Here is a 27,485-nt window from a genome sequence, read left to right as displayed (position 1 = left end):
TTTAACGTCTAATTTAGTTCCATTTAAGATGGCAACGAGTGTAGAACCTGTTATAAAAAAAGTGCTGCATTTTGAAAAAACCATAAGCGATATTCGATTACTAATGAAACTGGAACTACTGAAATTAGGACCGTGCCAGTTGATGGATATATTTCATAAATTACCGGAAACATATCAACAAGATCATGATATAAAGCTGAATCTACCATGTTTACAACATTATTATAACAGTTTTGACGAAGATCAGTTTGATGGTCCTCCTTCATCAATAAATAATTGTGTTTCGTGTATTTTAGATGATACAGGAAGCCAACAACAACAACAACAACAACAACAACAACAACAACAACCCACTGCGTTTCAAGTGTAATGCCTCTTTTGAACTCATCACTCATCTTGTTTGTTACTCTTATACAAAATGTGTTGTACGTGCAAAAACCGTTAGATGTTGTAGATATGTACATCGTCTTCACTAGTGAAAGTCCTAACAACACAAGATGGTCTCCTCTCTGGAAAAGTTTATTTTTCAACGATGTTGATTACCAATGGAAGAAGATGAATCTGGGTTATTTGAGCAATACTGCAATAGAAATATTTAAATATGAAAATGTTTCTATAGCAAACTCTGTAATATATTTTAAATTAAGACTAGTTTTTACCAATAGTAATTATATTGATACTGACTGGAAGAGACTTATACTTAATGATCATGATGTAGTTTCAATAAAAAATTGTTTTAATCATGTTCCTACCTTTTTAGCAATGTTTGGAATTGTTTGTACATGTTGGATCGTTTTTATGATGTTCATAGCGTTAGGTTTGGCTTAAAAACTGCAATTAAAAATTTATTTAGGTGTATGACTTTGTTAGTTTAAGTATGTAGTTTGTTTTATGTCTAATAAAAAATAATATTCATTCTGATTATTTTTGTTATCATATTTCCTGTCTAACGTTTTTTTCCTTAAAAACGTTAAATTTTTATCAGTTATATTTTGAATTTTTTGAATTTTTACGTAAGGAACCACAATATCCGGTTGCAAAGTTTATGGAATATAAAATCATATCGCATCAATGATTAATTCATTTCTACTTCGACTGTCCGTGTATGAAAGTAATCATGTTCAAGTGCTCTCAATGCGATAACAAGTTTACTCGCAAAGATGCTTTAACACGTCATGTAAAAAAACATAGTAAGTAAATACATTTTACGTTATAGAAATTGTTTTAATTAAGAGCATTTTTAAGGTGATAAATTATCTAAACTCACTTGCACCGGATGTAAAACGTCATTTACGAGATTTGATAACTATAGGCGTCATATTACAAATTCATCATTGTGTTCAATGGATTCGGATGATATGACTCCTAAAAAAGCCCGCCTGACAACTAGAACACCTTTACAAGGTATTTTTGTAAATATTCTTTATATTATTATTATTATAACTTGTTTTTGTTTTTAGAAGTTACTACTAACGCTCCATCATGTTCATTTCATCAATTTTGTGAAATATGCAATAGTCACTACAGAGGATCCAGATTAAACCATTTACGTTCTTTAAAACATAAAAGTGTCATCTCCGCCAAAATTAATGATGATGATGATTTCGTTGAAGAATATCAAGTTGCCTTCAAATCAAGAATTACCTCATACCGATTGAAAAATTCACAACTAGATGACTTGGAAGTGTGCAATTTTTTTGAAAGAAATCAAGATAAACTTATCACTTTAATAACTAGAAAACTGAGAGAATTTAACCAACTTAAAATTAATTTCGAACTTTTTGCTAAATATATTTTACCTTCTAAAGACATTATCGAAATCAAATCATTCAACACTAAAAATATCATCATTTCAATATCGACAAATATTAAGGTAGAACTGGAAGAAATATGTGGCGTCATAAAAAACAAAATGAGTGAATTCTTGGAAAAAGATAGTGGTAAGTAATATCAATTTTATTTATAAACATATTATTGTATTAAATTTTTTAGGTTGGATTTTAATGGAAATTTTGTTTTTGGAACTTAATATCAACAAATTCAATCCACTACGTGCATCAACATATATACCATTACCGAAGGACATAGCGAAGCGGAGAGCGGTTATCAATATTCATAATGATGATAATGAATGTTTCAAATGGTCTGTTTTGGCACACCTTCATTCAACTGAAGTAAATGTTAATCGACATCGAGTTGATGCTTATCGTGAGTTTGAAGAGGAATTAGATTTTACAGATATTTCATTTCCGGTTAAATTAACTGATATTTTTAAATTTGAAGCACTTAATAATATTAGTGTAAATGTCTATGGAACAGAGCAGCGTTTTGATCATGAAAAAGGTAAATGGGTATCAGATATTATAGGTCCCTTTTATTTAACTTCTAAGAAACGAGACATTCATGTAAATTTATTACTTATCGTAGACGATGAAAGAATGATCAAACATTACTGTCTGATAAGCAACATTTCTCGATTAATAAGTTCACAACTTTCCAAACATAATCATGCTAAATTTATATGTAACGGTTGTCTATTATTTTTTTCGAGTGAACAAAAATTAGTTAAACATCGTAAGTATGCTTGTAATGAAGTTGTCACTACATTACCAACTTCTGATCTGATTATAAATAAATTTGGTAAAGAAGTGCCTGGTAATGAATTAACATTTCAAAATTTTGATAAATCTCTTAAAGTTCCTTTTGTATTTTATTTCGATTTTGAATCTATTTTAAAACCTTTACGCAATGATAATTCAGCCGATAATATCCGTACAATTGTTACACATTTACATGAACCATATAGTTTCGGATATTACATAAAATGTGCATATAATGATAATTTATCAATTTATCGGACTTATCGAGGAAAAGATGCTCCTAAAATTTTTGTGAAATGGTTGCAAGATGATGTAAATAGACTTTATCACGATCACCTCAAACATATCGTACCACTTGAAATGACTCCGTTAGATGAATTGGTTTTTCAAATATCTACCCATTGTCATTTATGTAAAGAACCTTTCAAAACAGATTACGGAAGTCTAAATTGTGATAGAGTTCGTAATCATTGTCACTTAACAGGTGAATTTTTAGGACCTGCACATTCTATTTGTAATTTAAATTATAAGATTCCAAAATATATCCCTGTTTTTTGTCATAATTTAACTAATTATGATAGTCATTTATTTATTAAAGCTTTAGCAACAGAAAAGACCATCATTAATTGCATTGCTCAAACTAAAGAAAAGTATATTACATTTTCAAAAAAAATTTTAGTTGATAAGGTCATGAACACGACTACAAATACAGTTGACAATATTTTTATAACGCTTAGATTCGTAGATTCGTTCCGTTTCCTTTCTTTTTCATTAGATAAATTATCTCAGACTTTAACTTCTAATGAATGTCTAACCATTCGGAAACACTTTCCGGACGATAACCAATTTAATTTGATAAGACAAAAAGGTGTTTTTCCATATTCATATTTGGATTGTTTTAATAAGTTAGATGATACCAGTTTACCATTGATTCAACAATTTTATGATAATCTTAATAAAACTGATATCAGTGAACATGATTATGAGCGAGCACAGGAAGTCTGGAATCTATTTGATTGCAAAACGTTAGGTGATTATTCCGACATTTATTTAAAGTCTGATGTTTTGTTACTAACAGACATTTTTGAAAATTTCAGAAAGGTTTGTCTCAAAATTTATGAACTAGATCCAGCTCATTACTTAACAGCACCTTCATTAGGCTGGGATGCTATGTTAAAAATGACTGGAATTAAATTCGAATTGTTAACTGATATAGACATGGTACATTTCTTTCGAAAATCTATTAGAGGAGGACTTTGTCAATGTTCAAAACGTAAAGCAGTAGCAAATAATAAGTTTTTATCAAATCATGATCCTTCTAAACCAACTTCTTTTATAATGTACCTTGATGCAACCAACTTGTATGGAGCAGCAATGTCTGAATATTTACCTTATAGCGGTTTTCGATGGGAAGATCCTAATGAATTCAATGATAACCTAATTCTCAATTTGACAGATAACGCTGATGTAGGTTATATATTCGAAGTTGATTTAGAATATCCTTCTGAATTACATAATCTTCACAACGATTTACCATTTTGTCCTGAAAAATTTATTCCTCCCTCTAGTAAAACTGAGAAACTTTGCGCAACCTTGAACAATAAAGTACACTATGTTTTACATTATCGAAATTTAAGACAAGCTATACAAGGTGGTTTAAAATTAATTAATATTCACCGTGTTTTAAGTTTTAATCAATCACCATGGTTGAAAACATATATTGATTTAAATACAGAAATGCGTAACAAATCAAAAAACGCGTTAGAAAAAGATGTATTTAAATTAATGAATAATTCAGTTTTTGGTAAAACCATGGAATCAATTGATAAAAGAGTAAACGTGAAATTGGTAACATCATGGAATAATATAGGTAGAAAACCAGGTGCTGAAAGTTTAATTGCACGACCAAATTTTAAAAATTCATCTATCTTTACACCAAATTTTGTAGCTATTCAATTAGAGAACGAAAAAGTTTTCTACAATAAACCTCTGTATGTAGGTTTTACTATTCTAGATATCAGTAAAACTATTATGTATGATTTTTATTATAATTTCATAAAACTTAAATACGGTAACAATGCAACGCTTTTGTATACCGATACTGATAGTTTAGTAATTGAAATTTTTTGTGAAAATATTTATGATGATATTAAATCTAATATAGAGCGTTTTGATACTTCAAATTATAAAGCAGAAAATATTCATGGAATACCTGTATCGTCTTCTGTCATCGGGAAGATGAAAGATGAATATAAAGGACGTGTAATATCAGAATTTTTAGGAACAGGTGCTAAAGCATATTGTGTGGATGTTGAAGGTGAATTATCTAAAAAAGCTAAGGGTATTAAACACAATGTAATTACAAGTGAATTACATAAAATTGACTACCAAAACGCAGTTACTGTTCCAAACACTGAAATTATTAAAGAAATGAATATCTTTCGTTCGAAGCTTCATAACATTTACACAGAATTAAAGAAAAAAATTGCTTTATCTTTCAAAGATGATAAACGTTACATCTTAAACAATTCTGAAGGTAGAACATTATCTTGGGGTCATAAAAATATTCTTCCTCAAACTCAGGAATAATATTTAATTTGTATTGTAGTTATTGTATTATAATGTTTATGTATTATAATATGTATGTATGTATGTACTTATATTTAGATGTAATAAACAATTAAAGTAATTTATTGTTTTTATTATTATCCATTAACCAAATAGCTTATGTGAATTTGTTTCAGGTTTCCAAAATAGACAGCACTATCCACTCTACCTACCTGAGGTTCGACTCCCCATGGAAGGAACAACAACAACAACAACTTTTTTTGCATTATATTTTAAACAAATAACAAAATAAACTTGGTGCGCAACAGACAAGTTAGGCAAACAACATTACAAAAATAAAAAACTACATATACTAGGTTTTTTTTCCTTATCGATAAAATAATGACTTTCCTTTATTAGTTATTAGTGACAAGCGCGATGATTTTCTGATATTTTGCTTAACTCAATACAGCATGTATTGTATATATACTTCATGTATTCACAATTGCACATTTCAAAAATCATATATTCAAAATTTCACAACCCCAAAAACCAAAAATTTCACAACCCCAAAAAGCTACTACTACTACTACTACTACTTGTTTTCTTGGTTGCATATTCGCAAACGGGCGGGGGGTGTGTTTAAAAAAAAAAATGGAGGCCAGCGCCATCTTTGATTGACGGCTGCGCTGACGGCAGCGCCATCTAGCGAAAAGTTTGCAGACCGTGGCGCCATCTAACGTGAGAATTTAGGCGGAATTTGTGACGACATCGGCGCTACCAACATTACACCCAATATTAATTTTTAAATAAATTAAAATTTTGGCGCCATTTTTTTTAACAAACAAACATGGCCGACTAATTTCAAATATTAATTTTGAAATAATTTAAATTTGGCGCCAATTTACCATTAAACAAAAATGACCGCCGCCGACTTTCAAACTTCCAAGATGGCGACGATTATTATTATTATTATTATTATTATACTACATAAATATATTTGCATCATCACAAATGGCGTCAGTCGGCCGCAGGCCGGCTGACCAGCTGGTCGCAGGCCAGCGAGCTGCGATTACGCGCTTGCGTCTGCGGCTGACTGACACAATTTTCACACATGCGCAGTAGAGGGAGGTGGAGGTGGTTTTTGAACCGGCTATCTCTATCTACTGCCATCCTTGTCAAAACACTCCTCCTTAAGCTATTCCGCCGGTGAAACCTCCTTTTTGTATGACTTTTGATTAAATTCGGTTAGTCCAAGCTAACCCAAATCCGGCGCTCCGGGAATATTTAATTTAATAAACGACAAGGCGCTAAAACTGCTCCCTTAATGCGCCTGTATACAGCTGGTTTTTAATAAAACACAGACAAGGCCAATTTTTCAATAACATATGCTAAAACTATCGCCTTGTGACTGTTAATAAATATAAATAAAAAAAATAAATTATTAAATTATAAAATATAATAAAAGTATCTGAATAAAAATAGTCTTCTTAAAACGTTGCTTGTTGACGTTGATTTTACGTTATTTCTTACGTCACAAAATCGTTTAAATTGATGGTAAAAAAAACGTTATTGTTCTACATTATAAATAACGTTATTTCCGTGGAAATATTTGCGTTGATTTAACAATAAAAAAACTTTACTACAAGATATGCTAAAACTATCGCCTTGTGACCGTTAATAAATATAAATGTAAAAAAAATAAAAATAAATTAATAATTTATAAAATATAATAAAAGTATCTGAATAAAAATAGTCTTCTTAAAACGTTGGTTTTACGTTATTTCTTACGTCACAAAATCGTTTATATTGATGGTAAAAAAAACGTTATTGTTTTACATTATAAATAACGTTATTTCCGTGAAAATATTTGCGTTGATTTAACAATAAAATAACTTTACTACAAGATATGCTAAAACTATCGCCTTATGACCGTTAATAATATAAATATAAAAAAATAAAAATAAATTAATAAATTATAAAATATAATAAAAGTATCTGAATAAAAATAGTCTTCTTAAAACATTGCTTGTTGACGTTGATTTTACGTTATTTCTTACGTCACAAAATCGTTTAAATTGATGGTAAAAAAAACGTTATTGTTCTACATTATAAATAACGTTATTTCCGTGAAAATATTTGCGTTGATTTAACAATAAAATAACTTTACTACAAGATATGCTAAAACTATCGCCTTGTGACCGTTAATAAATATAAATGTAAAAAAAATAAAAATAAATTAATAAATTATAAAATATAATAAAAGTATCTGAATAAAAATAGTCTTCTTAAAACATTGCTTGTTGACGTTGATTTTACGTTATTTCTTACGTCACAAAATCGTTTAAATTGATGGTAAAAAAACGTTATTGTTCTACATTATAAATAACGTTATTTCCGTGGAAATATTTGCGTTGATTTAACAATAAAAAAACTTTACTACAAGATATGCTAAAACTATCGCCTTGTGACCGTTAATAAATGTAAATATAAAAAAAAATAAAAATAAATTAATAAATTATAAAATATAATAAAAGTATCTGAATAAAAATAGTTTTCTTAAAACGTTGGTTTTACGTTATTTCTTACGTCACAAAATCGTTTATATTAATGGTAAAAAAACGTTACAAATTACAAACATTACAAATCAACGTTGTTTCCGTGGAAATATTTGCGTTGATTTAACAGTTCTATACGGAGAGCACAGAAAATATGTGTTTTCTTCAATTATTATTTCTGGGGTGTCTTTAGAAGTATTTATACTCCCACATGTACTTATTTAATGTCAAAGGCTGTACTTGATGTTATACCAAGTATTTTCGATCATGTGGGCACATTCCATTGAAAAAGGCCTTTGAATCTCCTGATTAAAATCGCCCAGAAATGGTGATAAATTTGATTAGCACACATGTTCCGGAACTTTATCGAGTGGCTCGGACGTTTGTAGGTCGGCACGAGTGCTAATTCCACATTTGCAACTGATGTAATTGCAGTTAATTCGCGTCTGGAGGATGAAAGATCCGCTACGTTGCAATGAGGGGACACGTTATCTACCCGATGCAGCCGCAATTTATGTTGCCATCAATAATCGATAGGGGTGGGAATGCACGACGTGTGCAGATAGGTGTGTGGAGTGCATTTGCGGCCAAATTACCCATTATGTTGCATACGCGCCGAAAAGGCCATCCCACACTTTTATACAAATAATTTTCGCTCAGAAGTTGGGAATTAATGTCTGTTTACTTTATGACAACTCTATTTTGGTCGCAGCTCTGGCGCTATTTTTAGATCTGTAGCGTTTTGTTTATGAAATATAAACGGTATCGTATTTAACGACCAATTTGAGTTCTTCCAACATTGTGGAATTTATTATAATGATGTACTTGCGGGAGTTGTGCATCGGTTATGGAAATGCTGAAATGCTTACGATCCTGCAGCAGTTCCAGGCGCTGCATGCACATTTACTATTCATTTTTCAATGTTCACTTGGATATTTGTTCTTTCGGTCTGTAATTTTTCAGGACATTAAATTATGAGCGAACGTGGGGCAACTTTTGCCTCGAACGCTTTGAAGCGTATTTATCGGTAAACAAGATATGTTTTTAACGTCAGGACTATAATTAGTATGACTGCTTCCGCAGGTGTGTAAAGCTTCCACTTGTGCGACTTCATCGTAATTGACTTATCCTCGCACTCGTGAATTTCTATTTGTTTGTCTGCAATAATTGGCGTTGCATAAATATTGTCTCTGCAATTTGGTTGGAGCGATCGCGCCTTCATCTCATGCTATGATAATAAACGCGCTATAACGTGTAATACACCCACCGTCCGGCATGAAAAACGGTAATTGTTGTGTTCTGGCGCGGAAATAGGAAACATTGTATGTGAAAACATTTAGGCGAGGAAAACACGATTCCCGGCTGCTGAACACGGCAAAATTCATGTTATTTATACAGGGGGAAGTATTCTCTTACTCGTTACAAGAGGAGATCTTATTGCCGGCGTCGAGCAATCTGGCACTAACAACGCCTGTAATTGATAGCAATAAATGACATTTCGCTAACAAGCGACATGCGACACTCAATTTGTAGTTTTACTGCATTGGACCGACTATTAGGCACGTTTTAAGGAATCAAGGAGTGATTAATAATCGGGGATGTGTTGATTGGGTTATTTAATAGCGAAAAAACTCAATTTTCATTCGTCATTATCGACGCATGGATGAGCTGCGTTATTGCATGGAGGCTTTAATTAATGAAAACCGTGGATGAGAGTAGATATGTGCGGCAAATCGACTGTCCACATGTTGAGGTCTGCGAACAACAGGTTCGCAACATTCGACACAATGGAGGTAATTAGGTGGATATTTCCCTGTCTGGAGATGAATTTCCACTCAGAGAGAGAATTACAGTATAGTTATTTTTCCAAATAAAACACTTCGGCCTTCTAGTTGCAGTTAATTGCGTTTTTGGACGTACTTTCCATTACCGCCCCCAAATAAACCCTTACCGTCCCTTACCAACGCGCATGTTTTATTTTCGCTATTAACATTGTGAAACAATGCAATAAAGCCGCGGATGAAAATCATTAAACGAATCGCTTTGCACTTTCTTGCGTTATTTTGCACATGATTTAGCCGAAAGCTCGTCATAAAGTGGCTTTACTTCAGGTTTTAATAATGTAAACTGCGGTTTAGGAAAACGAACGTTTTTACGAGCAAAACAATATGTCCGACCCGCTGAACGTGCACAAAGCGTCCACTGGTAAAATTTTTATTTTCGTTGCAAATTATCCTTTCAGGCGAAAGGAAAGAAGTCTCCTCTCGGCATTTCCTGTGTGTGTGTCGGCGGTCTTTTAGTGTGTTTTTCGTCGAGTGTTGATTTTGGGAGGAAATGTCTCTTTCACGCGATGCAATGCGAGCTCAGATCGCCGGAAACACGCAATGTTTTCGGTAATGAAACGAAATTTAATTTAAATAACGCATTGCCAACATCTTCAGAATCAATTACTCGAGCAAATGAACAGAAAACACAAGTTGTTGGCAAATATTTGGACGCTCTGATAGCTATGGCAAATAAATTTTAACACCGAAACGCCAACCTACCATTAAAATTCTCAACAAACAATTTCAAGCGAAATTTATCTTGCAAAATAAACATTTGCGCTAATTTGACGAGGGGCGCACGGACAAGCTCCCCAAAAATTCACGAAAGTGATACCACTTCCATTTTTTTGATCATTTAATCTTGAAATATTTAAATAAATTTGCACAAAATATATAGCCATTTTCAGAGAATTTTATTATTTTTTTTGATACTGATGATTTTAAACTAAACTATTATTGGTTGATTTTACCTCGAATAGAAGCAGAAAATCATAATAACTTACACTTAAAATACAAAATATCTTTTATAATTAATTAAATTAAATTAAAGAAAAAATATAGAACTGCAAAGTAAAAACATTAAGAAATTATAAAGCTAAAATTATAAGACAGTGAAACAACGTAAAACTAAAAATTTAGGAAATGAATATAAAATATGACAAATTATGATACTGAAAAACTGAAAAACTGAGAATACACTTAAAAACTCTGTGATTGACACTAAGAAACTATGAGATTAAAAGACTGGAAGCCTGAGGACATAAAAAATACAAAGTTTGTTAAAAGTTGAACAACGTGAAAAAGTTAACTTTTGTCTGCTTCATGAGCTTGTAATTTCACGTCGATTATTATTGAAACTTTGCTGAGTTGTGTTTTCCGTGCCGTATTATTATGTATCACAATCACTCTGACACTATCTTAATTCACGTTCTTAAATTACAAACGTCCGTTGTAATCGTGCCATAATTAATTAATATGGGGTTTGTGTGTCAGTGGCAATGCATCACATTTGAAGCCACTGTTCAGTGTAATTTCTTTGTCGCTTTTGGGGCAATTGGCGTTTGCAAAGTCGCAGGACTACCGCACCGGTCCGGGTCGTTATTGATTTCGGCGTGGGTATAAGGGGGCGAAATTTCTGCCACACTGACACACATTAACATAGACATCGCTTATTTTCGGTGCGGCACGAGTCCGTAAAAGCGTTATTTTGTAGATATGCGTGTAGGTAATCTCCCGTTGTGACACTTCCATTTGTAGGAGTTTTTTACTGGCCGGGATCCTTACTCCCCTTTGAAGTCGTTATCAGCGTTGACATTGATTCGGCGGTTGATAATTACGTAATTGCGTGATGGGGCGGTAAACACGGGGGCGGCTGGATTAATATTTTAAGCCCCCGGTGTGGAGGGAGAGAGAGGGATTTTTTAAATTAAGCTTTTAAAAGCTTCTTGACGAGGGGTCATTTATGATTTATGGTAAACAAGCCGAGATTTGGCGGTTTTGCAAGCAAAAAACACGCCAGATTAGCTTGACGCGATCTTCGGGACGCGCTGTGCATTTCAAGAGGCGAAAGCCAACAACAGGGAAAAATTGACACTGAAATTTCTGGTTGCAATAAATTATGTGAGTCAATACTGAAGTCAAATGTACCGAACTAGTTGTTTACGGTAAGCTGCAAAATTATTGCCTTCCTGTAACGTTACATTTATGACATTACGTGCGGTAATGTATGTTCCGGCGTGAATGGAGTTCGACTGGTAATTACCTAAGTAAATTGAAATTATTCAAGATTATTAGTCGGCAATGCCTGTAAATAAAATATCGCCGGGCCGTATAACCGCTTTATATGGCTGGTGTAAATGATATTACACCCATAACCAGATAATGTGAGCAAGAGTGGTAAAAGTGCCCTTTGTTCGTCCACGAGACGGGTTCACGTGTGTGCTTTCCAACAAAAGAGGTTAATAAAATAATGCCCCGGTTCAATTTTAATTTTGCGCGGAACGCAAATATTGGCTTAACGTAACGATGGCCAAACACGGGAGCGAAATATCTCCCGTAATTAGTAGTAAAAAAATGTTTGATCTGTTTGAAGCGTCGTCGCCCCCGATACAGCCATCAATAGAAGCTGTTTAAAATGCGCGCCGCTCTGTCGACAATGAAAGGTTTCCATCGAGGCTAATACCGTCCTGGCATTAAACTGTCTGTTTACTGTTGCGTTCATTACAGATGCGCATTCACAAACTTCATCTAGAGTTAGCACTGCCGCCCCCATTTTAAATTACAAACTGTTATGCGACCTCACGAATTACTAATTTCAAACTTCTATAAATAAAGACGTTTTGAAATTTTATACGGCGGGGAATTTGGTGGCGGGCGCGTAATTTTCTTCGTGCCCTTTCATAAATTATGGTGACGGTTTTTAAGAGGGCTTTTTATTAAAACGCGACCATTAACACGAAATTAAACAACGATTTGCATTTTATGAATAAGTGAGCGGCAAAGCAAACGATTGGAATTCCGGATTTGAATGTGGTGCAAAAATGGTGGAGGCGCCGGGCTACTCATTTTCTCACTCTATTTATTTCGTATTTTTTTGGTAAAATATTGTATTGTTGTGTTCTTTTATTTATTTGGTGTGTACCTAGAGGTGCTGAAAGGTTGGTGGAAGAAGCATTCATTTGATAAAAGCTTCCATTCCGGTAATTGCGAATAAATATCGGCTTCATTTTTTCCCTCATCCAAATATTATTCCAACGTGAAACGGTAAATAAAGGTGCAATTATTTTAATTACAAATAATAGTTAGCATTGTTTGGTTTTTCCACCAACATTGTTGTTTTCCCAAACAAGTGTTGGAGAATTTCGCTCCTTGCACGAAGACTGACTTTTTTTGTCTTGTCACATTCGTAGGTTGTAAAATCGGTTTTAATCACATTTCCGAGCCGTAATTCCATTCACTTCCGTCCCAATTCGGTTTAAATTAGTCATAGGAGCGATTCTCCGGCTCGAAAAGAAAGCATAAACACCGTGCGAAATTTCGCCGGAACGCGCCGACATGGAATTAAGGTGAAGCGGCATTTGTAATGATTCATTTTAATTAACACGGAGCATTTATGAAAAGTCGACATTATTAAATTTCGAATCGTGAATTATTTATCCGGAACAATGCGAGCTTAAATCAGCACTTAATAATTAGAGGGGCGAAATATTAAACCGTTTTCGAGGTGCACTCGCCATATTTTCGCGGAATCACTTAGCACCGGGATAAACGCGAACGCATTCAATTATACTGAAATGGTGAAATCCTTTTAATCAGAAATTCAATGCGCCCACTCCTACACAATTACAGAGTGTTGGCAATTCACAAAGCCGGGACGAAATACATAATGGATTTAGAAATAGCACATCCGAAGTGGACGCTAATGACACGTTTCGTCAAAGTTTGCGCTCCGATCGGGGGTCAAGGGCGGACAATTTTACAGCGTCGTAAAAAATAAACTGCACAATTTTACGGCGCTGCTGTGCGCCGAAGCGCGGCGGTAATAAAACAATTTATATTTTTTCGGAGATAATTTGATAGTAAAACGTTCAATCTGCATAGATGTCAAGGGGCATGATTGATGGAGGGGCGAAAATTGAAGAAAATGGCTCCGGGTTGTTTATAGTGCGCACTATTGCAACATTCTTAAGCGAACGCTGGCGCAACATTTGCGGAAAAATGTTAATTCGTCGCGAAAATCGGCCGAGGTATCTTTAATTCCGGTCTACTTTGCTTCCTCCTCAAATTGTTTTCTTTAAACACTTCTCTAACTTCTTATTGCATCGTTCATCCTGGCGCCGCGCTCTGTCACACTGCCTGCCCTCCTTTTTTACCTAATTTCCTTTCTTCCCTTTCTCGCTCATTTATATTGAAATTTTAATTTGTTTTCCTGTTTTATCCTGCGGTACTGTTCTCTCTAGCAGTTTGTTACATTTTAATTAATTATACGCAACTCTTAAAAATTACTTTTTATTCCGCCACGTTTCAAAAATTGTCGCAAATATCAATCCGAATGCAATTAAACTTCCTCACAAGCTTGATACAAAGCCCGCAAAAAGTGAATTAAAATGATAGCAATAAATTCCGATGGATCCGGGTATAACTTAAAAATGGTGCTGTCAAGCAGCCAGATGAAAATTTGTTTTGAACAAAGCCATAAGTCACAATTCACGAGCTTTGCAGCAAAAATGCTGCGGCCTCTCGCTTTCTTCAAAGCCACGAAACAGATGGGATTCCGGGTCTTAAATTTAACGCATCGCTCCGAGAAATTTATGAAAATATGCGTTTCATATATATTTGCGTTTTAAGGTTATTACGTGCCCTAATGCCGCCGCCTTCCCCAAATCAGACCGAATGACACCGGCCTTAAGCCGGTTATCTGACAGAGGGATTTTACAACTCTTTAAACTTGGGAAGGAATTAGGATCAATTGACAGCTAAACCACTCATATTCCGAAATGGATAATTTATCGGCTGATTTTTGAACTGTTCGACAACCAATAATTTTTTTACAGAGTTACTAGAATATTATTCATGTTTTTTATATTTTAACTATTGTTTTTTTGATTTGTATTGTTAATCATTTTAATAAAAACCTTTTGTAATTTTTATTGGCTTTTTATATCTCTCCCGGATTTACCCTAAAATTGCTTATCTTGACTGACTGACTCACTGACTGACTTATAAGTTTTAAATTTGAAACCTTTAACTTTTGACTTTTTTTCCAAAAGTTCGAGTGTTACTTTTAGTGCAAGTTTTTCAAAATTCTTCTATTAAAAATAGTGGCTGGATTTTGGTGTTGGACATTTTTTTGTGCCAATTGAGCAATTAAAACTGGCTTTCTTGAGATGTCCCCATAAAAGAATTATTTCCCAAGAGGGTTGGTAAAAAATATCCCATTTTAATGGTGATTAAAAATTTACGGACAAAATAGGAATGGCAACGATGCGGTAAAAAATCCATTCCATTACAGTCGGTTCGACAAAGGATATGCAAATAGAGGAGTTTTTAATTTTGAACTGAGCACAAATAACAAATTTCCCGTTGAATCAATAACCGAATGTTTGTCATGTCAAATGACTTAGAAAATTAAGATTGAATTGCAAGCGGCCAGGGATGTAAGCTCGCATTTACAACTTCCCGTATAGTTTTATTTTTGTGGAAAAGTAAATTTCCTTTCGGTGCTTTTAATTTCCTCTCGCCGATTCCGATTAATTGTCAAATCAGAGAGTTTAAAATCGCGGGGAAAGCAGGTCAAAGGTCGCGTCGCACGTGCACCGATGAGGTCTGCATGGCAGAGGCCTCGTTACCGAGGGTTAAGTAGAGCGTGAAGCGATTGCCGGCGGCGAAGATATCGGGCGGTGGCGGCGGCGTCTCTCGCCGCCGCCGCCGCCGAAGAGGGCGCTGAGAGCAATGCTGTGTATCTGTCTCGTACGTAATGGAGATAGTTCCACTAACGCCCCACTCGGGTATATGGCTCGTGATTTTGATACGATGATGTTTCCATAAAAGATAGCTAAACACGTCGGGGGTTATTGTGAGATGGGGGCGGACGCCAGGGGGTGACGAAAGCAAAATCATCGATACAAACGTTGATTTAAAGCTTACACTGCAAAGTGGCTTCTGAATTTTTTTAACTTTTTTAACCCTTTTTTCTTATAATAAGCGTATTGTTGTGGCGCGCTTGACGACCTAGTTAATGTTTGTGGCGTTAATTGTTGGTGTGGGTGGTCCGCTTTCGTGTAAGTCACGCATTGAAGTCCCTTGGCACCTCCTCCATCAATTTTCGCCGCTAACCCCAATGTAAATTTGAATAATGTTCAGCGTTCATTGTTTGTAGATGGTCAATGAAAATAACGACTTCCGTGTTATACACGCACATCCCCGCACCGGAAGCGCTTTTTCTAGGTCAGCTCTCCCTGTGTTATCCGCGCCTTTGGCACTTTGCACCGTCTCGTCGCTTTCCGGCCGTCCGGAAGTGCATCTCGCAATTTTCCGGCGTTTTCCTCCTTGCATTCGACGTGTCCATCCATCAAGGTCCTCAGTGGGCAATTTGCGCGTTGCGAGATTTGCGATGAATCATTTATGCAGATGTAGATAAGTAAAAGCTTTATTTCCGGTCGGACGTGTTTTTTGCCTGGCAACCGTTCCGGAGTTTCGACAGCGGCCTGATTGCCGTAAATTAAAGCGACCTGTGTGCCGCGGAAATGTCGGCACTGCATTATTTAGTTTTGAAGTGTTTTCCGCTTTGAAAAGCTGCGGCCGTAAATTTTAAATGGTCCCGGACCACTTTCAAAGATAAAAACGTTTATGGACGCGAGGTACATCTTCGCATATCTCGACGCTTAACAGCCGGAATATTAATAGGAAAGGCGGAGGGGAAATTAAATTTTACGCGGATAAAAACCGGAAACGCTCGCCTGGTCAGCGGGGATGAGGGTAATTTCGAGAGGGAAAAAAGCCGATTTTCTATCGAATTCGGCCCGACGATCAAATAAAAATCGCAAATGTAAATCATGACGAGTTCCATTCAGGCGCTCTACTAAACAAGCAAATAACGACAAATGCGCGCCGGTTACACTTCACGCCTACACATTTCAACCCTCATTTCGGGTCGCCAAAGCCGCACAAACACCGGTTTTGAACTAGATTGTTAATCTATTGGCCGGTATTAAAAACTTTTTTTCAAAATATTCTACAGTAAAATCACTCAACAACGGACACCGATGGGAATTTCAAAACTGTCCGTTGTGGAGAGGTGTCCGCTAATGGGAGATGTAAATTGTAATATGGTTTTGAATGAAAAAGTAAAGAAAAATCTGATTATGCACAATAATACCTGACTGATTTTTTGTTTATGACTGGTTTTAAGTGCTTGTTTGTCTTTATAATATATTCCTAAACCGCCATCTCCACGGTCTGAATCCTCGGGCCCGTTCGAAGTCTCTTTACGAGCGGGTCATGAAATTTCGTCTAATTTTCCAGCGTCAGCGCACCGATAAACCGGGCCCAAGTACGTGACTAATGAAACAAGATACAGGACCAAGTGTGAATCCTTGCGTCTCCTAACCGCATTATTTTTTAGCACGCTGTTGTAAAGTCCCGTCTTGCACATTTTTGGCGTGTTCGTGACGTGCACTCAAACCCTTCCGCCTAAAAAAGGCCTTAACGACCTCTGCGCTTCGACCATTAGCGATGGGACCGTGTCCGTTTTTTGGTCCCGAGGGACTTGTGTTGATGAGGTTATTAAAATTGTGTTTGCGCTGTTTCATTCCGACAACAAGTTGTTTCGCTGTTCGGATGAATACGATATTTTTGTCAGCGGTGTTGTTTCTTAATGGTTGTAGTCTCCGGCGAGTCTCGGAAGTTTTCTCTCCGGAAGCTGATTTGTTGGAGGAATGTGGATGTGTGTGGAAAACACGCCAAACAAGCAATAAAGAATGCTAATCGCAGCTCCGGTTTTTAATGAGAGATAGCGCACACGCCGTAATCACGATTCGATATATTTATGCGCATATTTTAGAAAATTCCGGGCGCTCAAACACGGCTCTCAGGTACGGAAAACTAATGTTCATGCAAATTGGTGCCAATTTACACCACACTCGAGATTGAAAGGCTAAAGCCCGGATAAATACGACCAGTTTACGCCCAAACCAACCTAATCAACTTTTCGGAAACGGCAACATTTTTATTATAGAAAATTATCAAATAATTTAACTTCTAGGAACTCTATCCAGTCGCTTATGAAATAATTATATATTTAGCTAAACGTTGAAGGCTGATATAAATGTTATAGAAAGCGTCTTTTAGACTGAATAAAGTATTTTTTGAGTAATAAATGCCGAATGTAATTCTGAAGCGATTTGCGGAATTTGCGCACACATTCATCCGAACATCAGCATCAAATCTCCTGCCCCATCCTATTGGTTTTTCTTTCCTCGAATGTAATCACACTATTGAAATTCCATCGCGTCTGCATATTGTTTGCCATAAACATGTAAAAATTTTAATAATTCGTTTCGTTCCCTCGTAATCAAGCCGCAGCGCTGATACTTCGAGACAAATTCCGGTTTTATTTATGTGGAGGAGAAGTTTAATTTTTGTCTCGTGTGAAGAAGTATAACGTCTTTGGTGCTCGTCGCGTAAACCCGGTCGGTTTACGTCTCGAGCGTCGCTTTGAAAAATTAATAAACGTGTAGAACAGCGCGCTTGTCGCGCGTAAAAATAAATATTGAAACGCGGGTTAGTTTTTATTGTTATTGCTGCGACTCGGTGCGCCTGAACCCATTACCATTATGTGTTTTAAAGTTGTCAGGCCTGTGCCAGCCACCAGAAATAAAGTGCCTGTAAACTTGCCACCCGGAAGGGTGACAGCAGCCAATATCGGAGATAACACCCTAGTCTTTCAAACGGCACAAAAAAGACTGAATTATTGTTAGCACGGCCCTAATGAAGATAACAGTCACAATTATCACATGGTTTAAAAGGGTGGACAAGGTGGGAGCTTTTTGCTGGAATATCTCGCAGGTGGTGAATTATTTATTGGCAAAAAAAGGTGCCGGAAGATTGTGTATTAAATCTGCATGGGGGACGAGCTTTATCAAAGGATCGCTTCGGCTTCGAATTTATTTTTATTTCTTAATTTAAATTCTATTCGCAGAGGCGTGTTGGAGTGTCTTTGAGTCTTTGTGTTTGCTTTTCTCGTCCCGCCTCTGCCATTATTAATTTTTATAGTCAGCTTTGACTAACTTTATTATGACGACGGGAAAAAGCCCGGAGCTATCACGGGCCATACACATTTTTATACCTGATTGTAAATAGCTATTATAATTTTTATCAACAAATAAATAAAAAAGCGACTTTATAGACTAGAAAGTTCAATTTTTTAAATACAGTCAACCCCAATTTTCCAGGCTTTTTATTACTATTACTATATTATTATACGTAAATAAAATAATTGGAGGTAATAATTTAGAAAATTGATTGTTCTGTTGAAAGCTGAAGACGCAAAAAATTAAAACAAATTTTTAACAGATTTTATTTATTTAACTTATGAATTCAATTTTGTAAGTTTTTGACTAACTTTGAAAACGTAGTCCGACTTTAATAACAATTTTCTTAAATCTTTGGAAAATAGCACATTTTAGGCGAATATTTAAAATTGTTTTCATTCTTTTGACAAGTATTTTCCAAATTCAATAATTTTCCCAATGGAAAATGTTCAAAATTTACTAAAACGCCTTCCAAATTAATTTTTGCAATTTTCTTGATACTTTTGGCATATTTTCTCGGATTTGTCAGTTTTTGGTCAAACACATATTCGGATTTAAAGAAAATAACGCATTTTTCATACAATCCAAAAGTTTTAATATATATTTTGCGGTCCTGATTTCATTTTTATAATTCGGTAAAGTTTCCTGGTTTGTTTTTTGCTGAAAATGATTTTGTGATCGAATTGCGGCCCTTGGGCGATGTGAAACTAATATTTTTTGCGATCAATTAGTTGTCTTGTTCTTGTTAGGAGTTCTAATGTCTTTTTGAGTTAGTTTATCATTTGGTACGTAAGATATGTGGGTCACGTAAATGGCAGATCGATAAGTTTCCGAAGAGTTTAGGCGTGAACAAAGTTTGTAAAATTTTCGCGAGGAATTGGTTTTGGCGATTGTGTATTGAGAATAGAGCGCGCACATCTTATTAATTAAAACGTAACACTTAAGCAGCGATAAACAAGTTTTACATTAAAGTTGTCGGCTGAAGTTTAAGACGAAGCCTTAATATAATTAGCGGCGAACAAGCCCAACAAACGCACATCGTAATTAATTAAAATAATTGGATTCGGATCCGGGGAACGCAAGCCAGTGTAAAAATAAACAATCGTCAAGGATCCCGGAATAATTATGAAAATCTCGAGTGGGTTAATTCGGCGTAAAGGCCAATTTGTCAACGGGTTATCCAAACACGGCGACGAATAATCCGCCATATATCAGGCGAGTGCGCGCCGAAGAAGCCGAAGAGGGCTGTTCTTGCCCGGATTTCGAGTCGACTAGTTTGTGTGTGTACTCAGCGCCCGCGACCGCCATAAATCTACCACTCCACTGTTGGTATAAGTTTCGGCTTTTGACTGCGGCTCGTGATCCGCCTTTGGAGTTGTGTCGGAGGCCTAAGCCGGCTCCGGGCGTTTTAGCCGACCGAACGAAAAAAATACATAAAGAACTAGATCTATACGTATTTAGACCGGAAAGAAACCGCTTTGTTTGCTCGACCGGAGCGCACCTGTGGAATCGCGAATTCCGGGCCCCGGGCGATTTTTAAACAAATGAATCGCTCACAATGGACGCGGTAAACTTGCAAGACTTTATTAATTTAATTACGGACTTTGTTAAGAGAGTTGCCGGCTAATGAAGGATCGGGGAGAGATTTTCCGAGGAAAACGTGCTTTCTAAGTTTTTTTTCCAAAAATTCGGGTTTTATTAATGGCGATGCTTTTACTTTCGGAGAGGTTTCTTGTAATGTAATCTGCTCGCGTGTCGCTCTCGAAATCACTCGAATTGATTTAAAATTTCAATCTTGGAAGATTGAGTTGCGCCATCATATGAGTGACGCACCTTCTCCGTCAAGCACGGCTTGATAAATTAACTTTTCGTTTGTATGAAAGTTTGCTTTTGTGCGGATTGAAAAACGCTTTAAAATTAGAATAGCGCCTGTTTCGAAATGTTCCCACTAAATCAGTATGCCATTGTAGTTTGTACAATGAGCTTAGTATTATAGCGCGAGCTTTTGTTCTCCAACTAAGGCATTAACTAACTTCGAGTTTGTCTTAGGCTCTTGTTTACAGTCGTCTCTGGTCGTAATTAGATCGTGCATTCGTTAATTACACGTAATTTAGCAATTCGTGTCAAACCCAATGCCCTTTATTTCTTCGAAAATTAGCGAAAAATTCGCCTGATTGATGTCTTCATTATTTACTCAAATAAAACTTTATCTGCTTGAATTCACGTTCTTAGCATCACTCGAAAATGATAAACAATGATTGATGAACCGAGAAATAAATTAGTCTAGCAAAAATTCCCTTGGTTGTGACAACGAAACCAATTTTTCTGAATCATGAAACATGATTACTGAAAGTAAAATAATTAGAACCACAGTGAAATGCTGCAATAATCATAACATTAGAATCTGATTACAATTAATTTACACTAATTCGCTCCAGATCCAATTAGGCTTTAAACAATTTATTCAGCTCTAAATCTAATCAACTTATCCATAATAACAGTCCCGGAATCACATCATCTAATCTAACATGAGTTAATTAGTGAGATTAGATTATAAACCAATATTTTCTTTCGCAGTCTCTGCTCAACTTCTACTTAATAAAATTACAAGCAAAATCAACAATCTGTGTTTCAGGACTTAATTGAACTAAGTGTATGTGGAAGCAAAACTCAACAAAAGCCTCTAAATATTACGAATATTTCTATCTTTTATTCGAAGATAATAATTTATACCGATTTAGTTTAGTGTTCACTAGAGACCAGATTTTAGGAAATTTTCCAAACTTGCCAATTTTAAAAACTCGAAATAAATTTGTTTTTTATAAATGAAAATATTTGACACACTTTTTATTTTTCCAAAATAAGTTTTAAACATTCTTCAATTGTTTAACCTTCCTAATTTAAAATAATATATTATTTAAATATTTTTTATAAGTATTTATTTTAAAATCATTACATAAAATTTTTCAATTTTATACTCATTTTATTTTACCTCTTTTTTTTTATAATTTTTTAATTTTCCCATAGTATTTCATATTAAGTATTCATTTCTACAATTTTTTACTTGTTCGTGGTTTTACTACCTCATTTTGTTAATGTTCTTACTTTACAGTTTCATAGTTTTTTAATTATCACCTTTTCAGTCCCTTGGTGAATGTTTCAATTTATTTGTGTTTCTCTTTTCCAGTTTCAGTTTCAGTTTCTCAGTTTTTCAGTCGCTTAGTTCTTCAGAATTTCAGTCTCAATATTTTTAAGTTTTCTGTGATTTTAGTTTCTCAGCGTTCAAGTTCCTTTGTCAGTGTTTCAACTTTTAATTTTAAACCTAACGTTCTAATTTTTTTCGACGTCAAAATCAAACTTAGGGTTAAATATTCTACTGACATACATAGGTAAAAAATCTATAAGTGGTATATTTATATTTAATTATTGTACCTTGATCCATTTCTGTGAGAAATCTTTTACAGTTATGTAATGAATGGCAAACACAAATTGGCCTTTAAAAAGTAACACGTTTCGGCCAATAATTATTTAGCCATCTTCAGTGCAAACAAATTAACTTTCACCAAATGGAAGTGAACAAAAAACAATAGTTGCTTGTAACTGAAGCCTGAAGACAGTGTTTTAAAAAATGATCCACCAGTAACGGAAAAACTTACCCTTTTGTTGTGGCAGGCGACTAGACTACGGCGTTCTCCTGCAAACAAAAAAGATGGATTAAAATGTGCGGTCATGGCGTGTCGAGGTCGGCTTATTTTCTATAAACTCGTAACACTAAGACATTTTTATACAAGGAAATGACAGCGCGAGTGGAGAGCGAGCACGTGCACGTCATGTTTTTTCTTTTCTTCCTTCGGAAGAAGTTGAGATGCTCGAAGGGACGAAAATTGTTTCCACAAAAATAAATTGGCAGCAGTTTGTCGACGATGAAAGCTGTTTAACGGAAACTATTCAATATTTCAACGGACTTTAATTAACGCTCCTTTGCGATCTGGGGAATTTCATTTGGATGCGATATTTGAGAACGCTTCTATGAAATAGTTTTTTTTGTCATGTACCCAGTACTTAGTACTGGTCTGAAACAAAGCTCCAAGTATCAAAAAATGAGAATGAAATTTTCGATTGTGGCACACCTGGAGCGTTCATTTCGCCTTTTGTTTCGTTAGCAACTAATTGCCGCTATAATTCATTGGTCGCAATGCGAGAAAATGCGAACAGTAATCAAAAAGCCCTTTGTTAAAGCTCGTCGTGCATGTGAACCATACATTTCTTTGTGGTCGAGGCCGAGAACATAATTTACCTGTCAGAGATAGCATTGTGCTATTGTTTAGTCTCTCGGCGAAATCTTTCGTCCTCTAACAAGTTATTTCTCTGTTGTGCTACAATTACAACGGAGACAAGTCGGATATGCGTTGCGGAAATGTCTGATCGTTTAAAGAAGAGTTTGTTATTTTCGTCGAGAGTTTCGTATCCTGTCCATTATCTTTCGCTTGTTTGCTTCGAATCGAAATGAATCGGCACAAGGATCGCCGTGCGTGAGAAATTACAGACCTCTTCTTGCGTGTCGACAACAGCGCTCAAACTTTTCCACTTTGGGACTATTAGAAAAATGCTAAATTCCATTCGACGGACTACATTAAAGCGGAGAGGAAGGCCAAAGAAAACCCACAAGATGAATTCGCACACCGGGGGATATCGACGATTTCAGGAATTTTCAGGAGTAATGGAAAACTTCATCCACCGGCTAGCATTAGAATTTTTTCAATTTTTTTATTTTACAAATTATATTTTTTACAGTGTTTAAATCTGTTGGCGCTAAATATAATTATAATAATAATAATAATTTATTTTTTTCCTTACACTTTACACTTTTCTAAGTGTTTATTCAGCAAAAACTTAATACGGCCAAACTAAAAGAGTTAGGAGAAAACGATTTTTTCTATCGTAAAGAACACATTAAAATTTATATGGTTGAATAGGATTTATTTGATTCTGAGACACTTTTAAAATTGGCCAATTTGTGAATGAGGGTGTCAATTATTTTAATTTTTTATTTATTTTTTCATTTACGACTAAACTATTTGAAAAAGTGGAACTGCTTTAATCTATACCCATGCAAAATGATCCGAGGAATCGATTGGCATCGAGAAAATTACCAAATTCCGAATAGTTTTTTAGTTATGAATTTTTTAAAATTTTACCAATTTTTGCATTTATCAGCAATTTGCTCGAAAACTATAAGTCGGAGAACAATATTCTTTTTTGATAAAAATAGATAATTTAAAGTGCTTTCCAACGATAATACACTTCATGAGGTTATCTCTGATATTTCCAGAGCTATTGCTCGACAAATGTTCCGGGTACCCAAAATCGACAAAAACTGCGACGAAAATTGAAAAAATCAAATATCAAAAAATCGAATATATGGACTTTTTGTGGACTTTTAACAATTCTAGAGGGATGTAAAGGCATATAAAAGTTCATAAAAGTATACTAAAACGAGTTTAAAAAAAAAAAATTTCACCTTTTTGAAGGTAAGTAAGTGTAGTAATACTAAGGAAATTTTAAGCAAAAAATTTTAAATTTTTAATTCTTGTGAAAAATTGATATAATATGTAAAATGAGCCGTAGAATTCAATGGAACAAACCGCAGTGCTCTACGACTTTTAGTTTTTTTTATGAATTTTTTTAGTGAAAAACTTTGATCGCCTCTGTAGCCGGAACCGTTTCCCGGAGCGGCTCCGGGTTTAATCGAAAAAATAGAGAAAATTAAGCGCTATCAGATGGTTTTTTGTTCGTTGCTCTAAGTCTTACAGTTTCCGAGAAAAACGCAAAAAAAAGTTTCCATTTTCGCTTTTTTTCTATTTTCAACCGCCAATTACGGCCAAACTATTAGAGTTATCAAAAAACGGAAAAATCGAGGACAACCGGAATAAAAAGCTCTACAAAATGGCATCGAGAAAATTACGAAATTCCGAATAGTTTTTTAGTTATGAATTTTTTAAAATTTTATCAATTTTTGCATTTATCAGCAATTTGCTCGAAAACTATAAGTCGGAGAACAATAATCTTTTTTGAAAAAAATAGATAATCTAAAGAGCTTTCCAACGATAATACACTTCAGGAGGTTATCCTAATAGTTCCGGAGTTATTGCTTGATAAATGTTCCGGATACCCGAAATCGACAAAAATTGCGACAAAAATTGAAAAAATCAGACATAAAAAAATATAAAAGTCCAAAAATCTATAATAAAACGAGTTTTTAAAAAAAATTGTTTTTTCATCTTTCTGAAGGTAAGATACACTTATTACTCAGGAAATTTAAGCAAAAAAATTCAAAATTTTAAATCTTGTGAAAAGTTGGTATAATACAGAAAATGAGCCGCTAAATTCACTGGAACAAACCGTTTTGCTCTACGACTTTTAGTTTTTGAGTTATGAATTTTTAATAATAACCTGGCGCATCCACCATTTTTAAGTTTTTATAAACTTTTTTTATATGATTTCACTGACCAAACCGTTTTGCTCTACGACTTTTAGTTTTTGAGTAATGAATTTTTTTGTTCAATAAAATTGTCCACCATAAATAATAACTGAGTCATCGAATGTGTTGACCCTAGGATATAAATAATGATATTTTTGATATTTAGTCGTTTCGTCTAAATTGAATTCGGTTTATCGGATTAAAAACGCAAAACGCCTCCGGCCGTCTTCACCCTCCGAGCCGCTAATGTCTGATTACAAACTGGAAACCGTCTTAAATTAATATTTGGCAAAGTGTGCCCCTCGGATGAGTTTCTCGCTTTGTTTATCCTCAGCGACTGTTGTAAATCCTTCCGAAATCCTCGACCGCTCCTCCACCGAAATTTAATTGTCTTAAAAGTTAAAGAACGAAGGAGAGCGCGCACAAGCAAAAATCGAGCAGAATCAACGCACAAAAGCGAACGCAATTACTCCCTCTTTCGTTCTTTATTCGGGTCTGTTATGTAGGCGGAAACCGAACAACAATACCGACAATTTCGCTTATTTATCTTCAGATTTCAAACCGATCAAGCTGGAAAACACCCACAATGGCAGGCAAACTTTGCCAGCGATAACTCGGGGTTGTTGACTTTTCTAATTGCAACGTAAAAATTTACGATACGACTTAACCTGCACCCGATAAGCGCCATTTCTCGGTTTTTAATTATGCATTCGACGACAAACTCGAAGAAATTTTAATTAAAAACATCAAATCGTGCGTTCGCTAAACAACAATTTGTTCAACTTGCGGCCAACTTTCGTATTAAGGCTGCGGTTTGCTCTTTATTACTTTTAATCAAGCCGGCCGCTTAAAAAATTCATTTTTTTCGTTTAATTAAACCACAACATCGGCTCCTATATATGTCGGAAAACGCTTCACAACTTTATCTAATTTTTATCCTCGAGGAAAGTTTCCAAATTTTCCTATAAATTTTCCAAGTGCAGACACGGAACGGATGCAACTATCGCCATTGTTTCGTTGTCTCGCCATTCATCATGACTTGAGGAAAAATTATTAGTGCAAGTTCAAATGTCAACGAAATCACCGAAACTGCATTCATATGCATAACTGTTGAAACTGTAATTTTCAATGCAGATTTTCATTATACAGTTGCATTTGGCGCCAGATTGCATTAATTATTAATTGGTTTCGACGGCAAACACGCTGGAAACGAAACAATACTCCGGCAAATCTCGTCAATAGAAACGGCAAAAAAGGATAAAGGTGGAAAAAAAACATTTATTTTACTCAACTAGAGCGGAAATGGAATTTTACCACAGTTGTCACCACGTCTGCTTGGTCATTATGTTTCCTTCTAGTTTCGATTCCTCTGGATTTATCACCTTCACAGGTCACGTGTCGCATCCACGTAAAACCCGCATTAAGTCGCTGTTATTGACCAACAATAATGCACTAAAAAAGGACAAGGAGTGGCTGAAATGCATTTTATGCATCTTTTAGTTCGTCCAGACGAAGAATCATTTGCGAAATGTTATTACAGACTATAAAAGTCCCGGTCGGGAGCAGAATGGAACGCTTCTAGTCTCATTATTGTTATATTTATGTCGAAACACTGCATCAAAATAAGTAATTGCGAATGCGAGCTTTAATGAAAAAGGCTTTTGTGTGGCGCGATGGGATTTTGTCCGGGTTTGCGTTTCAGAAACTTCACTGCATGGCGAATGCGGTTAATTAGCAAGAAAAGAAAAAGAAAAAATTGTATAATATGTGTCTAAAGCTAAATAACGAGGCGGAAACGCTCTTTAGAGAACGGCTTATTCTGTTTACAGCGCTTTGAATTGATTTTTGATTGGTTGGGACGGTCTATTTTACCTATTTGCGTCCCTCCAAACAAGCATCTTAAGTAAACATTTGCTTTATTTGAACATATTTTTAATGGTCTCAGCTCTATTTTACGGAGACGAAACAAGATACAATTTTTTTTAAATGCGCTTTGTCTCATATTATTCAAGACGCTGCGAATACGGTTAAAGATACAAGAAAAATTTTTGTAAAAAAATTGTAGAGAATTAAATTTTGTTTAAAAAAGTCCCTAAAACCATTTTTCTATCGTCAACTTTTAAGGCCCCAAAAACGTTCATTGCGCTCACGCGACGAATTCG

General features: G+C 35.1%; 1 protein-coding gene and 1 long non-coding RNA gene across 4 annotated transcripts in view; one reads left to right on the top strand and one right to left on the bottom strand.

Moving 5' to 3' along the window:
* LOC107397812 (uncharacterized) overlaps window positions 1-27,485 on the bottom strand; it is a 122,246-nt gene that overhangs the window by 60,897 nt on the left and 33,864 nt on the right. For both annotated transcript variants that reach the window (XR_001574825.2, XM_015979365.2), the window contains exon 3: window positions 22,499-22,536. The gene's annotated coding sequence lies outside the window, so the exon portion shown is untranslated. The remainder of the gene's footprint in view (window positions 1-22,498; window positions 22,537-27,485) is intronic.
* LOC135267095 (uncharacterized) lies at window positions 257-5,523 on the top strand. Of its 2 annotated transcripts, none has more exons than XR_010335368.1 (5): window positions 257-398; window positions 455-1,190; window positions 1,246-1,404; window positions 1,461-1,940; window positions 1,993-5,523. It is a non-coding gene; the product is annotated as an uncharacterized LOC135267095 (long non-coding RNA). The 2 variants fall into 2 exon arrangements; XR_010335369.1 differs by lacking the exon at window positions 257-398 and having other exon boundaries at window positions 1,049-1,190; window positions 1,993-2,208; window positions 5,345-5,523.

Source organism: Tribolium castaneum, chromosome 9 (genome assembly GCF_031307605.1).
Source record: "Tribolium castaneum strain GA2 chromosome 9, icTriCast1.1, whole genome shotgun sequence".
In the NCBI taxonomy this organism is placed as follows: domain Eukaryota; kingdom Metazoa; phylum Arthropoda; class Insecta; order Coleoptera; family Tenebrionidae; genus Tribolium; species Tribolium castaneum.
The sequence above is the reverse complement of the archived record's forward strand: the minus strand, read 5'-3'. Positions and strand labels throughout refer to the sequence as shown.